General features: G+C 48.1%; 1 protein-coding gene across 2 annotated transcripts in view; it reads left to right on the top strand.

The window, feature by feature from the left end:
• GRIK4 (glutamate ionotropic receptor kainate type subunit 4) overlaps window positions 1–15405 on the top strand; it is a 2031531-nt gene that overhangs the window by 438314 nt on the left and 1577812 nt on the right. The window contains exon 1 of one of the 2 annotated variants that reach the window (XM_069614333.1): window positions 5886–6149. The exons of the other annotated variant lie outside the window; for it this stretch is intronic. The gene's annotated coding sequence lies outside the window, so the exon portion shown is untranslated. Of the gene's footprint in view, window positions 1–5885; window positions 6150–15405 lie in introns of those variants that run through there. 2 annotated transcript variants of the gene reach the window in all.

The raw sequence follows: 15405 nt of genomic DNA, 5'->3' as shown, positions 1-15405 counted from the left end.
ATGCATAGTATGAGTTGGAACATACAATTTGAGCATGTTAGTGTGGAGAGAAGTCAGACCTTAAAGGACGAACAAACCTGAAACCACATATTGCAGATCATAGCAACGCACTGCAAGGCATGAACGTCATTAAAAGGCACTGGAAGTCATAGAAAAAGATGAAAGCGGATTCACAACTTGGTGTCCTCTCTGTGCTCCCACCACTGGCCTCTCTCAGACCGGCCCATCTTCAGCGAGTCTGTGTCGCGTGTTCATCGGGTGGGAGTACACGCCATTTCATTCTCTTCCATTGCGACGGGGCTATTGGGCGTGAGCAATGCTCAGTGTTCTCCAGACATTGTGTGCCGAAGGAACACAGATGGCGAGGGCAGCACGGATGCCGGCTCGCCTCCTTTATGTCATCACAAAAGACCGTCTTGATGATTAAAGTGACAAAGAAATAATTACAATGAACTTGACGCGCATCTTGCGTGGGACCAGGGTGCATCATTTCTTGCGTGGGACCAGGGTGCATCATTTCTTGCGTGGGACCAGGGTGCATCATTGTGCTTTTGGATGAGATGTTGCAATGGAGTCGTCCGGGCAAGTAAAGCGGAGGATCGTAGCCTTAGACGACTGCTTGCCATGTTCCTTGTCCGTTCGCAACCGACTGCCCTCGGAATCGGCTTGGGCTCTGCCCAGGCCATGGCCAATCCTCTTCATGTCCCAAGCAGGATGAATCCCACGTATGTGGCTCCGTTGAGCTGGAACCGCCTGATGGAGATTTTAACTGCACCACTCTTTGCCGATTGATTATCATCGTAGTGCATTGGAGCTGAACAGGTGTGGAAATGGAGGGCCAGTTTGCTCAAACTATTTACCCGTCTGTCACGACAGAATTGTTCAAACGCAATTGCTTACGCAACCTTTGGTTGTCCGGATATTTCAGACTACAACTCCCATCAGCCCCAGTCAGCATAATCAATTTTGAAGGATCATTGGCGACTTAATCCAAAAATCTGAAGAGACGCAGGTTGCAAATACATCATAATTATAATTGGTTATTTATAGCGCGCTTAATACGCAGAGGTTTCTAAGCACGGATCCGGGGATCGAACCTGTGTTGCTCTGCATCGTCTGAGCCATCCTCCCGAGACTGCATGCAATCAACTCTTTCGAAAACCACTGGCATCCAGCAATGAACAGGCGAAAAGTCTCACTGGTTTGTGAAAACCCAATAGTAGATGCCGTCAACCATTTTCAAATTCTCTTGTGAGGAAATCTTTCTTCCAGGCTCCGAAAGGGTGGGTCGGAAACAGTCCACAGCCTTTGCTTTTGACACACTCTTAACCACTGTCATCCTGAGACCTGCGCTCAGCAGACTACAGCACCTTTGCTGTCCTTGGGAAATTCAATGAGCACACCTGTTGACTTTTTTCTGATTCCCTTTAGTGGTAGCCGAGATGAACAGATCATAAGAGGGGCCACCCTCTTCTATTATTGGCCCTGCATATGGGTCCCATGGACCTGTTGCCTGGTTTTCCCAGTCCCCCCTAACCCCCAGGCCAGAATGAAGAGTGCTCCCAGTGTCCTGAGCTTGACTTTTTTTCTCTTAGGCCCATTCCTGCAATCAGGCCTTGGACCGGCGCGCGGCCGCTCCATCTCCCGGGAGCGGCAGTGACTGCTTTCCATTTCATGCGCTGCGAGTTAGTGGCCCGCTGATTAGCGCCCGGGCTCGGATCTGCTGACGGGACACTGCACGGTCCATAGGAAATTACATTCTCTGCCGAGCTATTTTAACAAAATGGAAGGCGGGGCTGCTCTCTCCAGAAGAAGCTGCGGGAAGCCGATACCGTCGGCAGCCGTGGCGCCCATATCATTTGATGGAGAGCTTTAATTAACTCTAAGTGAACACAAAGAGAGGATATGAGAGCAAGTTCATTCTGGGATCTTCTCACTGAAATTAAAAAATTAGCTTTGAAGGTAAATTGTACCGTGCAAGCCACTGCCCGGGTTTGTACACACTCCGCTGCTGAGGTCTCGCGACTTCATTTCCCGCCATTGACTTTGGAGCGCGACATCTGTTCTTGTAGGCTCCTCTCCCTATGCAATTAGAACATGGTTTCCTGCTTTCAGTCATGATCCGTTAACATGAGCGAGTACAGACTTTTTCAGGTTGAGCTGCTCTCACGGCAGCTTCTCTGGGACTTGGGCCATGTCAGCTGGATTGCGTTGGACTCACAGAGGTGCCATGTCACCTCTAGGTCTGCCAGCGGGGCAGCAGTGCTAAATGTGGCCTGGGGCATTTAGCCATAAGGCCATGTTCAGATGGTTGCCTAACACCAAGCTGGCTTTCAGTATTACTATATCACACCAGTTTCCAGATACGCAGTAAAAACTAAGTTGTGTCTGGTGTAAACGTCTTGAAGGTTGGAAAGGTTCTGAGGGCTGCTATCATTTACGAAGCTCTTGAACTCTTGCCAAGGCACCAACTGAGGGGTCTGCAACCTGTGGCTCTCCAGATGTTTTGGGCATTGACTCCCATGATCCTTCAAAATTCACTATTCAGAATGGGTTGGATGACAGCGGTAGTCTAAAGCATCCGGAGAACCAAAGGTTGCATATCACCTGGAAGTGCTTTTGGCTGCCTAGGGAGACATCTTAAATGGAGAAGATCGGACCAACATCGGAAACACCTAGCAGTAGATTGGAGAAGCTGGGCAGTTAATGAGAGAAGTGTACGGAAGAAGATTGGGACAAACATCGTAAATGCTTAGTAGTACACTAGAGAAGATGATCAGTTAATCGGGGAAGCGTATGGCAGAAGATCGAAGTGAACATCGGAAACAAGTAGCAGTAGAGAGGAGAAGCTGGTCAGTTAATGAGAGAAGTGTATAGAGGAAGCTCGGACCAACATCAGAAATGCATAGCAGTAGACTGGATAAGCTGGTCAGTGAATGAGTGAAGCGTACGGAAGACGTTTGGACGGTAAATCAGAGACGCCTAGCAGTAGACTAGAGAAGCTGGTCAGTGAATGAGTGAAGCGTATGGAAGAAGTTTGGACGGTAAATCAGAGACGCCTAGCAGTAGACTGGAGAAGCTGGTCAGTTAAGGGGAGAAGCATATGAGGAAGATTGGACTGAACATCGGAAACGTCTAGCAGTAGACTAGACAAGCTGGTCAGCTAATGGGAGAAGCGTATGGAAGAAGTTTGGACGGTACATCAGGGACGCCTAGCAGTAGAACAGAGAAGCTGGTCAGTTAATGGGAGAAGCGTATGAGGAAGAGTGGACTGAACATCGGAAACGTCTAGCAGTAGACTAGACAAGCTGGTCAGCTAATCGGAGAAGCATATGGAAGAAGTTTGGACAGTACAGCAGAGACTCCTAGCAGTAGACCAGAGAAGCTGGTCAGTTAATGGGAGAAGCATATGAGAAAGATTGGACTCAACATGGGAAACGTCTAGCAGTAGACTAGAGAAGCTGGTCAGATAATCGGAGAAGCGTGTGCCAGAAGATCGGGCTGAACAACGGAAACACCTAGCAGTAGAGTGGAGAAGCTGGTCAGTTAATTGGAGAAGTGTATGAGGAAGATTGGACTCAACATCGGAAACGTCCAGCAGTAGAATGGAGAAGATGGTCTGTTAATGGGAGAAGTGTGTGGCAGAAGATAGGACTGACCATCGGAAACACCTAGTAGCAGACTGGAGAAGCTGGTCAGTTAATGGGAGAAACGTATGAGGAAGACAGGACTCAACATCAGAAACATCCAGCAGTAGAATGGAGAAGCTAGTCAGTTAATGAGTGAAGCGTATGGAAGACGTTTGGACGGTACATCCGAGTTGCTTAGCAGTAGACTATAGATGGTCAGTTTATGGGAGAAGAGTATGAGGAAGATTGGACTAAACATCAGAAACACTTAGCAGTAGACTGCAGAAGCGTCCGGATGGGGGATGGAGGAATGATCAGTATTTTTCTTACCAGGAAACTAAGCGATAACTGCTGTTGGAATTTGCTTAAAGAGCACCAATTGTTACCAAAACAAGCCTTATTATGAGAGAAATAGTCCATATGTGAGTGCTGGGTTGTCTTCCACGTTGAGAGAGATGTCTTGAGCAGAGCTGGGAAGGAGTCAGCGATGACAAAGACGTCTTTGGGAGTGCTAGTGAGGCCTCTGTGTTGAGAGAGATGTCTTGAGGAGCGCTGGGAAGGAGTCTGCGATGACAGAGAAGTCTTGGGGAGTGCTAGTGTGGCCTCTGTGTTGAGAGAGATGTCTTGAGGAGAGCTGGGAAGGACTCCGCCATGACAGAGACGTCTTTGGGAGTGCTAGTGTGGCCTCTGTGTTGAGAGAGAGGCCTTGAGGAGAGCTGGGAAGGACTCCGCGATGACCGAGACGTCTTTGGGAGTGCTAGTGTGGCCTCTGTGTTGAGAGAGAAGCCTTGAGCAGAGCTGGGAGGGAGTCTGCGATGACAGAGACGTCTTGGGGAGTGCTAGTGTGGCCTCTGCTTTGAGAGAGAGGTCGTGCAGGAGCTGTCATGGCTTTTGCGATGGATATAATGCCTTGGGTTGCTGGGGTGGATGTTTCGGTGATAGAGATGTTGCAGTAATTGCTCTGGTTGAAAATGCAGAGAGAGGGGTGTTTTGGGAGTGCCTGGGTGGGCCCTGACATTAGAATGATGTTTGGAAGCGCTGTGAGACACTTGGAAATACGTCTTGAACGAGCAGGGATGGCCTCTGAAATGAGAGAGATATCCTGGGCTACGGTGTGTCCTGTGTGTTGAGAGAGAGCTATAATGGGTTCTGCGATGAGTGAGATGTCTTGCCCTGGGAAGGCATCTGCAATGAGAGCAGGGGTGTAGCTAGGTCTGGAAAAGACCCGGTGCTAGGCTGATGTTGGAACTGTTGGGACTGGGGGCTAGCAAGCCTTTTGGTTGTAGCTCCTGAGATTCTATCCGGGGCTACAACCAAAAGATCAGGGGCTATAGCCCCCTTAGCCCCCCCTAGCAACGCCTTTGAATGAGAGAGATACCCTGGGCTACCGTGTGTCCTGTGTGTTGAGAGAGAGCTATAATGGGTTCTGCGATAAGTGAGATGTCTTGCCCTGGGAAGGCACCTGCAATGAGGGATATGTTTCGGGAGTATGGTATGGTCTGTGCGTTGAGAGAGATGTCTGATATGAGCTCTGATGTGTTCTGTGAGGAGTGAGATTTTTGGGCAAGGATTTGATTGGCAGTGCACGTCTTGGGAGTGCTTGGACTGGCCCTGACACGAGAGGGGCGTGTGGAGGGGTTGTGATGTCCTCTACAATGAGGAGACGTCTTGGGAGAGCTAGGGCGGCTTGTGTGATGGGAGAGACGTCTCGTGGGATCTGGTGCGTAGCATGCGCCTTTGGAGAGATGTCTGAGACGAGCCGGGGTGGGTTTTGAAATAACCGAATGAGATGTCTCGGAAGAGCTTCTGCCATGAGCGAGATGTCTGAATGAAACAGGGATGTCTTAGTAGGCACCGTGATGGACCGTGCGCGACACGTGATGAGCGCAGAGATCAGGGTTCTCTCTTTGAAGGCCGTCTGAGATGTCCCACTGGGAGTGAGAAGCCATTTCCTTCTGCCATTGTCTGAGATGTGGGGTTGCCTAAACGACCTCCGTTCTGTAAATATCGCCTGCGTCAGGTGTGAGCCGGCAGACAGACTGCCCCTTCCATGGATGCATGCGTTGGACTCCTGGGAGCACGGGGCTGGTGTAGAGGGGGGAGGCTGCTATAACTAGGAGGGAAGCTGCCTGCGTACGAGCTGGGGAGGGGGCGGGTGTGGGTGGACACGTCATTGTCTGTGGCGAGGCCACCACAGAGGTGCCGTCTGCACTCCTCATTACCACTCCGCCGGTGCTGCGGTGCCTCCTCGGCTGCCAGCGCTGGGTTAATTTCGCAGCTTCAGACGATGGTTCTGTCAGCAGGGGATTTCTCTGGCAAGAAAAAAAACACCCCTTTGTCAAGGAGAGCTTGGACAGCTCAGGAAAACACTGTAACCCTGGATTCACTGTAAGACGGCAGAAAGTTCCGGCAAAGATGCTGGGAGGGGTGGCGAGGGGAACACCCCCCAGGAGTGAGGATAAACAGGCGCTGAATGGCAGGCCAGTACCAAGGGGAGACAATTTCAGCTGTATGAGACAGGTGAGGAGGGATGGAGAGAGGCGGGATGGGCAAGTGATGGGATGAGGAGGGGCGATGGAGGGGCACTGAAAGAGGACGGGCGACGATGGGATGTGTGGTGAAAACTTTGAGAGTAAATGCAGCCAGGGAAAAGGTACGTGACTTGTATGTGTGTTAAATATAGCGCTAACATGCTGCCTGAGGGCTGCTTCTGGGTGCTTTGAGAGAAAGTTCTCCATGGCTCCACCTACTGTCTGCAACGCCCCCTATTTTCTGCGATCCCCCCTTTTCTTTGGATGCCACCTTTCGCTGTGCTCCCCCTATTGTATGTTGTTCCCCACACTTATCTGTTGCTCTGGAAGTCTCAGGCGGGACCAAGTCTGATTTGTGTATGGTCTTTCTCCTTTCTGGTCATGGCTTGGCAGGCAGAACAACGGTGGTCTGGAGGGTTGCGCAGAGCAATACCGCGGGTTTTGATTGATTCAAAACATTTCAGGCTTTACCCTTCAGTTTTGCTTAAAGTCACCCCAATCGAGACGAGTATACCCTAATATGGGTGGCTCACCTATAGACCCAAGCTACACCTCCCGGATGATGGCCAGTAGGGGCGTGTAGGGGAGATTGGGTGTGATCCTGTGCTAGGGTGACCAGGTTTTCCCGGGACAGTCCAGGGAAATCACCCTCCGGTAGAAACCCCGTCTGGGGTTTGCATGGTTGGGTGGCTACGGTAATTAAAATCGTAATTATTTTTCACAACGCTTTTAGAATTTTAAAGTTGGAGGATTTTTGAACCCCCAAACTTTCAGGTACAAGTCACAACACTTACTGACTGTGCCACAGAGATTGGCTGAAAAATGATTCTACAGCAAGCCATGTAATATCATTTAGAGCAAACGCTTGTTTTGAAGTAACATGCTAAGATTCACAGACAAAACTGCATACATTAGATCATATACAGTTTATAGAAAGGCGAAGTGCTGGAAATATGATTGGGTGGTGGTTGTGGGGGCGTGTTGGGGGAGGGGCGGTAATTGGTGGGCTGCGTTGGGGTAGTCCCTCTTTTATGTTGTTGGCCGTTCCGGTTTTCCGTTTTAGAAATGTGGTCACCCTCTCTTGTGCAGAAGGCATATGATCTGCCAGTTGGGTCTGGTGTGCCCATTTTAGAGTGGGACCAGACCTGATTTACATATGACCTTTCCCCTTGTTTAATGGCTTAGCAGGTCTCCAAATGCTGGGCTGGACTGCCCAGAGCAATTCCCATGGTTATGATTCATTCAATGCCTTCCAGCCACCAGCCTTGATCTATGCTCTGTTGTTTCTGATCACACCGTTCTCCATAACTTCTTTGGTTCTCTGTGAGATTGTGTTTTTTGTGGCTTCCTGCATTTTCTATTAACACATCCTTCCTCTTTGACCTTGTCTGGTCACCCCCCTGTTGCCTGTGACCCTGTTGTTGTTTGTGACTCCCTTTGTTGTCTACAAGTTTCCTGTTCTCTAGTCTCCCCTGTCTTCCATGGCTCCCCCATGCGCTCTGTGGATGCCACTGTTCTCCGTGGCATGTTCTATTTTTGTGGCTCCTGCTGTTCTCTATTGCTCTCTATTGCCCGTGGATCTGTGAGGTGTGACTCTCCCTGTTATTTGCGTCTTCCTGTGAGAAATTTGACCATCTGCAGGGTGGGTGTGCGCTCACGTGGCTTTTGATTTTTTTCATATGAAATTGAATGATGGTAGATCAGCCTGCGGAAAATGTGTGTGGCTAATCCGCACACATTTTCCTACGCTCACCGCACAACATAAATTTAGACCTCTGTACTCTGGGTGGACACAGCCGACAGGCACCATACCCCTGTCATATTTAGTTGAGACATGGACACTAAGAGTACACCATGTCCTCTCACAAGGGGAAGGGTAAACCCACCTTGCGTACAGGGCCAGCCTTCTTAAATATCAAAGGCTCCATGGATCCGCTCTGCCCTTTTGTTGAGCTCTGCACAGTAGTGGCAGCAATTAACATAATTAGCATATCAATAGAGTATATTTCAAACAGGCCCACATGGGGCCTGGCTGCAGAGGGTAACACAGAAGACAGGAAACCCCAAAAACCTTTGATGTGCACTGTGTCAACCTGAAGCAAGCTCCCACCTATCAGCCTCAAGGGCAGTGAACTGTCATCTCTGAGACAACTGTTTACAGTAGTCATCCCAGCAGGGGGGACACCACTTAGAAGGTACGAGAATGTGGGTTTATGGAGCCAGAATGTCTGGTCTCACTGCAACTTCAAGGGAGACCTGCTGATTCAATCTGGAACCACAGAGCGCTCCATTGATCAGAGAGACTCTTTGATCCACAACAGACAGGAAGTATTACATGTTTTCACCCCTTTACTTTTTCTGTTGCAAAGCACTCTGGTTATGACCTCATGCATACAGGAGATTGTTGGTGGGGACCCAGGATTTGTTCATTAAGTTAGGTTTAGCCTACACCAATCACTGTGGCCCATTTGGCTTTAAAAGAGGGCCAAACGCCTTGTTTGGCAGATCATCTCAAGGCTTCTCCAGAAGCAGGAAAGAAGAGCTCAGCATTGAACCCTGGTTCAAGGTCCAGACTGCCTTAGAGCTTCTGCCAGTGAAGGATGGTCAGGACCTACAAGAGGAAAGCAAGGTCCGTCCCTTAATGTCTCACAGGGAACAGAGGGAGATTCTGAAACTGGAGGACCCTCCAGCAGCCCCAGAGCCAGTATCCAGCCAGCACACAGCATGCCCTGCTTGGCTCTGCAGCCAAGCTTCCTAGGTGGGAAGTGCCAGACAGTCTCTGAACCAAACCAAGGACAAGGCAGCTGCTGCATCCCTCTCCTCATCTTTGGGCCATCCGCCTTAAAGGACAACACAAGCCCAGTGAAGAAGCTATGAGGAGTGCATCGACAAGCATCTACTGACATCTGCCTTAAAGGACGTATTCAATCCAATCAAGCCCCTCGAGCTGCAAATGACTGCACCACTGACTGTTGTTAAGCCGCAGTAGCTAAAGCCATCTGTGATGCCTCGACCAGTCCTTCTGAACATCCGACCAGCATTGAGACAATGATTCCTGACCCGAGCCGCTGTGTAGGTCACACTGCAACCACCCATCCAGCTGTGCTCGCTGAATTTCCTGCCGCCTGATACCCGCAGTTGTCTTCTGTCTTAAACTCTGTTGTAGAAGCTGCAAAGCACCCTGAAACCGACTCGATCATGTAGAGCACCAAGAACTCCTACAGCACAAGGTACATTGTGGTTCTCTCCTCCTGGTCCTTCTCTGAAGTCCCCTAATGACATTCTACGACCCATTGCTACCTTTGTGTTGAAACCCTCGAACTATTGCGATTAATTACTTTTCCGACTTCCCTCCTGTTAGTATCCAGAGTACATCCCTTTTACTTCTTTGAAAATGTCTGTCCTCTGTGTTCCTTGACAGGGTGGGTTGTATTTTGTAGTGTTGCTAGAACTGTCTGTTGTGATAATAATGAAGTAGATATGTGTAAACAACCTTGACTGGGCAGTCCCTTTTCTCTTTGGATGATAATTGTATTTTTGCTGTGTTGCAATTAACCAACGATCCACGACTTTCGGAGATACGCGTGCCATTCCGCCCATGTTACCAAAATTGGACAAGGAGGTTTATAATTTGTTTGTGTTTCCAATCTGTTTGGATCCATTCTGGTGTACTAGAGGTGTGGGGCTGATTAATGGTTTATGTTTATTGATTTTATATAGCGCTTTACTCCAAAGTGCTTTACAGTATAACAACAGTACAAAAAAGACAGAAGCATATTTACAAACTTGAAACAAACCAGCGTTACAGTATACAGAACAATTTGCTCGAGGGAGGGGCGGGGAGGGAGGGAAAAGGGGAGGGGTGAAGATCCAGGAGGTCTTAATGCCCTTGGGTGGTTACAGCATCCAATATGGTCATAGGGAGGAGGGGAGGGAGGAAGGGGGCAGGGGTATGGGGGAGAGGTAGGGAAGGAGAGTCAGGGGAGGAGTGGAGAAGAAGGGCTTTCAGGGAGGTGCAGAAAGATGGGTAGGTGGGGGTTGAAGTGATAGGGAGAGGTAGGGAGTTCCAGTGGAGGGGGGCCAAGAGTTGGAGGAGCGGAAGCGTGAGGAGCCACAAGGGGCTGGGGGTACAGTGAGAAGGTGTTGGTCAGCTGAGCAAAGAGGGCGGAAAGGAGAGTAGAATGAGAGGAGGTGTGGAATCAGAAAATACAATATTAAGGCTTTTACACCATACAAAGAGAAATACACCGACACAGGCTTGTAAAGATTCCCAGAATCTTTATTGCAATTCTGTACAGTTTACAAAACAAAGTACACAAATAGCTATTTGGCCGTCAATACATCACAGAGACCACCAGCAGGGTTCAATGTGAGCAGTGAACAGGATTTGCTAGCTGGACATCAGCGTATTTATACAGTTTTGTTATAACGATGTGCAGCCTCTTTCAAGTTAATCATGTACTGGGCTAGGGTTGCGCCAGGTTCGTTCCTAATTTACATATCTCGTGCATGCGGTTTACTTTTTAATACATTTGCTAACAAACACTATTATTCTCTAGATTTAACTTTACACTCTTTACACATTGCTTTAATACAGATCATACAGATGTTTCACATATCGTGTTTAGATAGCGTTATTGTTCTTGTATACTTGTAGGTTAACATCGCCGATTCAAGTAATCCCCTGATCCCGAGGTCAACGAGGGACAAGGTCTACATGACCCTAGCATGTAGCCTGAAGGTAGGTTGGACATTAACTCTCCTACAGAGGTTGAGGAGGTTAAAGTAAGAACAAGAGAATACAAGACGGCCATTTTAGGCCACAGGGTGACTTTGTACGATAAACTAAAATGGCGGCTTTAACCTAAAATGGAGGCTTGATTCACTTAAGGTCACGACCTTGCAATACAGATTTCCTCGCAAAGCGACTGGGCATAGGCCAACATATACAATGAGGATGAAACAATATTATATCAGTTCTAACAGAGGGAGGAAAGATAGGGGGGGAGAGGTCATGGAGAGATTTGTAGACGAGGCAGAGGAATTGAATTTTCAATTGTGAGTGGAATGGGAGCCAGCTGAGTTGAGAGAGTGATGTAGAAATAGAGTATCGAGGGCCGAGGAGACATAGAGTCCGGATAGAGGAGTGGTAGATGGATTTTAGGGGAGTCAGGAGAGAGATAGGAAGGCCAACGAGAACAGAGGAGCAATAGAAGAGATGGGAGAAAATAAAGGAGGAGATTAGGAGTTTAGAAGCGTGAAAGGTGAGGGAGGGGCGGATCTTGCGGATGTTGAAAAGGTGGTGCCGACAGGAACGAGGGGTTTAGAAACCAATATTCATCCCCGAACAACTAGTGAGCCCGGAAGTTTATTGGTGATACACTTACCTTTTACCAGTGTGATGGCATGACTCAGGGTAGTGACACTGTCACACTGACCTGTCTGTGTGATGGGACGCTGCAGGGTAGTGGCAGTGGAACTTTGACCCTTCCCCCTTTGGATTTGCTGTCTTGCTGATTTGACAGAGATTTCCATGTGAGTCACAGTCTCCCAGTTGCTGTGCAGTGAATGCTGCTTCATGGACCAGTTCTGTAGTTGCTATCTTTGTGAGTGATTCAATTTGCAGAAGCCTTGTGGTTCCTATCCAATCGACCTTTATATGAGACCGTTGTCCAGCATGGTCGCTAGTGCTTTGCGGACCAATGATACTGTTGCTGTGTGTTGGATGAGGACCAGCACCCTAGTTGCTTTATGCTGTTGGACAGGAGCAGGCACGCGTGTGCTCTGTGCTGAAGGTGTCCACATGGACCTGTTTTGTGGCTTCTCTGAGCTGGAAGGCTCTTCGGCCTGTGGACCAGTTCTGATGCTGCTGTCTTCTATTTGCTTCTCCATGATCCATCCTGTGTTTATGCTATGTATGATATTAGGCTTTTTGTGCTGCACTGGTCACCACTGTAGCTGTCTAACAGTGCAGAGGCTTTTCTAGAGTGTTGAGTATTGTGCCATCGCCTTTTTAATATTTACATCCTTCCATGTATGCCTCTTATTGCCAGTTTAACATCAGTTTTGAGGCCTATGCAGATGACATTTAACTATATATCAAAGTCTCTGAACCGAATGATTCTTTCCATCAGCTTCAGGCTTGTCTTGATCAAATAAAACACTGGTTGACGGGGAACAATCTCCCGCTCAATGCCTCTAAGACAGAAGCATCGTATCTTGGCCCAATACATTTCTTCAGAACCCCGATCGTCATCCCCGATCGTCATCTCTGATCGTCATCCATTACCACCTTTTTAAGTTTTAGTCCTCTGACTATTTTAACCACCAAAGTAAAATATCTTGGGGTACTTCTAGATCCATAAATGTCCCCACTTAAACAAGTTAATGCCAGTAACAGACACGTTTTTTTAAGTATCTGTCTCTTGCAACACCATCTCTGCTACTTTTCCATTAATGACGATGACCCGTTGTTTGGAGCACTGGTTACTTCCAGGCTTGACTACGCCAATGACCTCTACTCCAGCCTTCCAAAATACCTGTTCCATCGGTTGCAGGTTGCTCAGAACCCAGCGGTCCGGCAAGTTTACAAACTTCTTAGAGACTCACCAATTTCCCATGCAAGGGCGTAGCCTCCACTGGCTTCCTGTTCATGCTGGGGTCATGTTTAAGACCCTTTGTCTAGTGTTCAAATGCATGCATGGGCTGGCTCCATCCTATCTTGCTGAAAGTATCAGTCTCCACCAGCACTCCCACACTCTCCGATATTCATAGTCTTTCCTGCTGAACGTCCCTACCAGTCATTGCATTTCCAAAGGGGAGAGGTGCTTCCCCGTGTTGGGAGGTAGACTCTGGAATAGCTTGCCTTTCTCTCTGCATTCCCCGAACTCTCTTATGGTGTTTCCTAAACATCTAAAAACACTTCTTTTTACATAGCCCTCGATTTTCTAAAAACTCGGATCCTGCCATACAGTAGTTCATCTGTCGATCATCAGCGCCCTGGTGCAGTTTATTTTGCCCGGGAAGCTTCCAGTGTTCTGCGTGTTACAAATATTCAAATTCAATTTCAAATAAGATCAAACCACCATTACAGCTTTTTACAGATAAGACAGCATAAGGCGGAAGACTCGAGGTAGTGTGGACACCGAGTCAGTGTAGATTGATCAGGGCATGACGTTGATAGGGAAGTGGCCAATACTCAGTGCTGTGAGAGCAAGTATATCACCTGAGTCAGCAGTTTCTCATACTTTGAGGGAAGTACAAGAATTAGTGAGTGTGTGTGATGGGCTTGAGAGGTGCACAAGTGTACCCTGGACGCGTTGACGCTTGTAGGCCTGGCTAGGTATTACTGCAGCGTACTAAACCACAGATACATTCAATTGGGATTGTCAAGCCGATTGGCAAAGGTGGCAGGCCCCGAGTGGACTGTGCGCAAAGGTGAATGAGGAGGACAGCAGAGAAAGAGAGACAGGGTGTGTGGCCGTCCCTCGGCCTGCCATATCTGCATGGTCACATGGTGTAGGCTGGAAGAGTGCAATGCGAGTCACTAAGTTGTGGCACCAATTGCGAATTGTATCGTTGCCTACTGGCCGAGCCATGGTGTGTCATGAGAAATGTGGCAGGCCAGTGCTAAAGAACAACAAATAGCGATAGAGTGTATGTCTAATGGATTGGAGGATGTAGGTGGGCTAGAAGCAGACTCAGTGCAAAGGGTGGGTCATATAGCAAGGGTTAGAGGGACTGTGCCACGTGAAATATAGTAGCAAACTCATTGAGTGTCCCAGACCACCCACCATCCACTGCCCCCATATCACGTGAGATCCTGGCTCATGCTTTACGGGTAGTATAGCTCAGTGACAACGTGCTCGTCTTGGCAGCAAGACGATGCAGAGTAACACAGGTTCAAATCCCAGGTCCGCGCTTAGAAACGTCTGCGTGTTATAAAAAACCAATTATCATAATAATTATTATTATAATAATGTGATCCAGAGCTGCCCCCACTCAGCCTGTTGGGGTAGCATCTTAGCAAACATGAGTTATTGCTACATAAAGCATCCTGCTCTAGGGCTAAAAGGAGCAAATACCCTAAATGAAATAAACCTGAATTAAAAACACAGGCACGAGTATGCCACGAATTTATTTCAAGGTAGAACAAAATCGTACGTGAGGGTCAACTGGATAATCTGAAGTTCTGCCCTCCAGGGCTCAGCAGAAATCATCGGTGCAGTCTCGCAAGGGAGTGTACCACACCCTGGTGTATTGGCCTACTGGGAACTCTGGAGATTTCCCGATGAGCCTCTGCGCCAGGGCATTCTTTTCACTGGGTATGCTGGTTTTCTTCTCCTCTTATTCCCTGTACCAGTGACCTTTCTCCCTTCTTTCCTCCGGCCCAACATCCCTTTGAAGAAAAGCATTTTTTTTATAAAACTTCCAGTTTGTTATTCCTCAGTCGAAAGAAATATATCTTTTTTTTATGTTTAACTACTTTGTGATCTTTTTATAGGGACTATCGGCCTCATTACAAGTTTGGTGGTATCTCAGTGCTAAATCTGCAAAGATACCACCAAATGGATTTACTGTTACTGCCACTTGGTCTGACCGAATTACTGCCGCATTACAAGTGGCTGTATGGCAGTGTTAGTCCCCATTTATCGAGACTCCATGGGGATTTAGGTGGAAATACCACCGGTGGTAATTCGGCTGTGGGAATTCTACCGAAATTTCTATTTTTTGGTGGTAAGGTGTGGGAATTTCCTACAGTATTTTGCTGGAGGTTTTTCCTCTACCTTGTCTCCAAACCCATACTTCAGCGGTATGGTAATGCAGCAGAAATGCAGTGGTAACTCTGGCTCTGTATGACTAGTCGGTTTGCTATACCATAGGCCTCCATATGGACCTTCTTATACTGTACATGTCTATATGAGGCAGTTATTTTTGCTTTTCTGTTTTACCACCATTTTTGGCCACACCGCGGAACTCATAGTGAGGCCCTATGTGTCTCAAAATTCACCATTTGCATCAATTTCCTCCAACTTCTTTTGAGGGGAGACCCCCCTGCCCCACATCCTACTTAGAGGGGTTGGGTTTGCTTGCTCCATGAAGTCAAGCTGAAGCTATATTCTTTATGTTTGTGATCAAATGCAGTTTTCTTATATGGTGCATATTTATCTGGACCAGTCCCTAATTGCTTTATTAGATGTCTCTTTTTAGACCAATTGCCGGTTCCCACGGTGGACCGTCCTATC

Source organism: Ambystoma mexicanum, chromosome 9 (assembly GCF_040938575.1).
Source record: "Ambystoma mexicanum isolate Mex_15411 chromosome 9, UKY_AmexF1_1, whole genome shotgun sequence".
Lineage (NCBI taxonomy): Eukaryota > Metazoa > Chordata > Amphibia > Caudata > Ambystomatidae > Ambystoma > Ambystoma mexicanum.
Note: the sequence above shows the minus strand (reverse complement) of the source record. Positions and strands in the feature narration are given on the sequence as shown.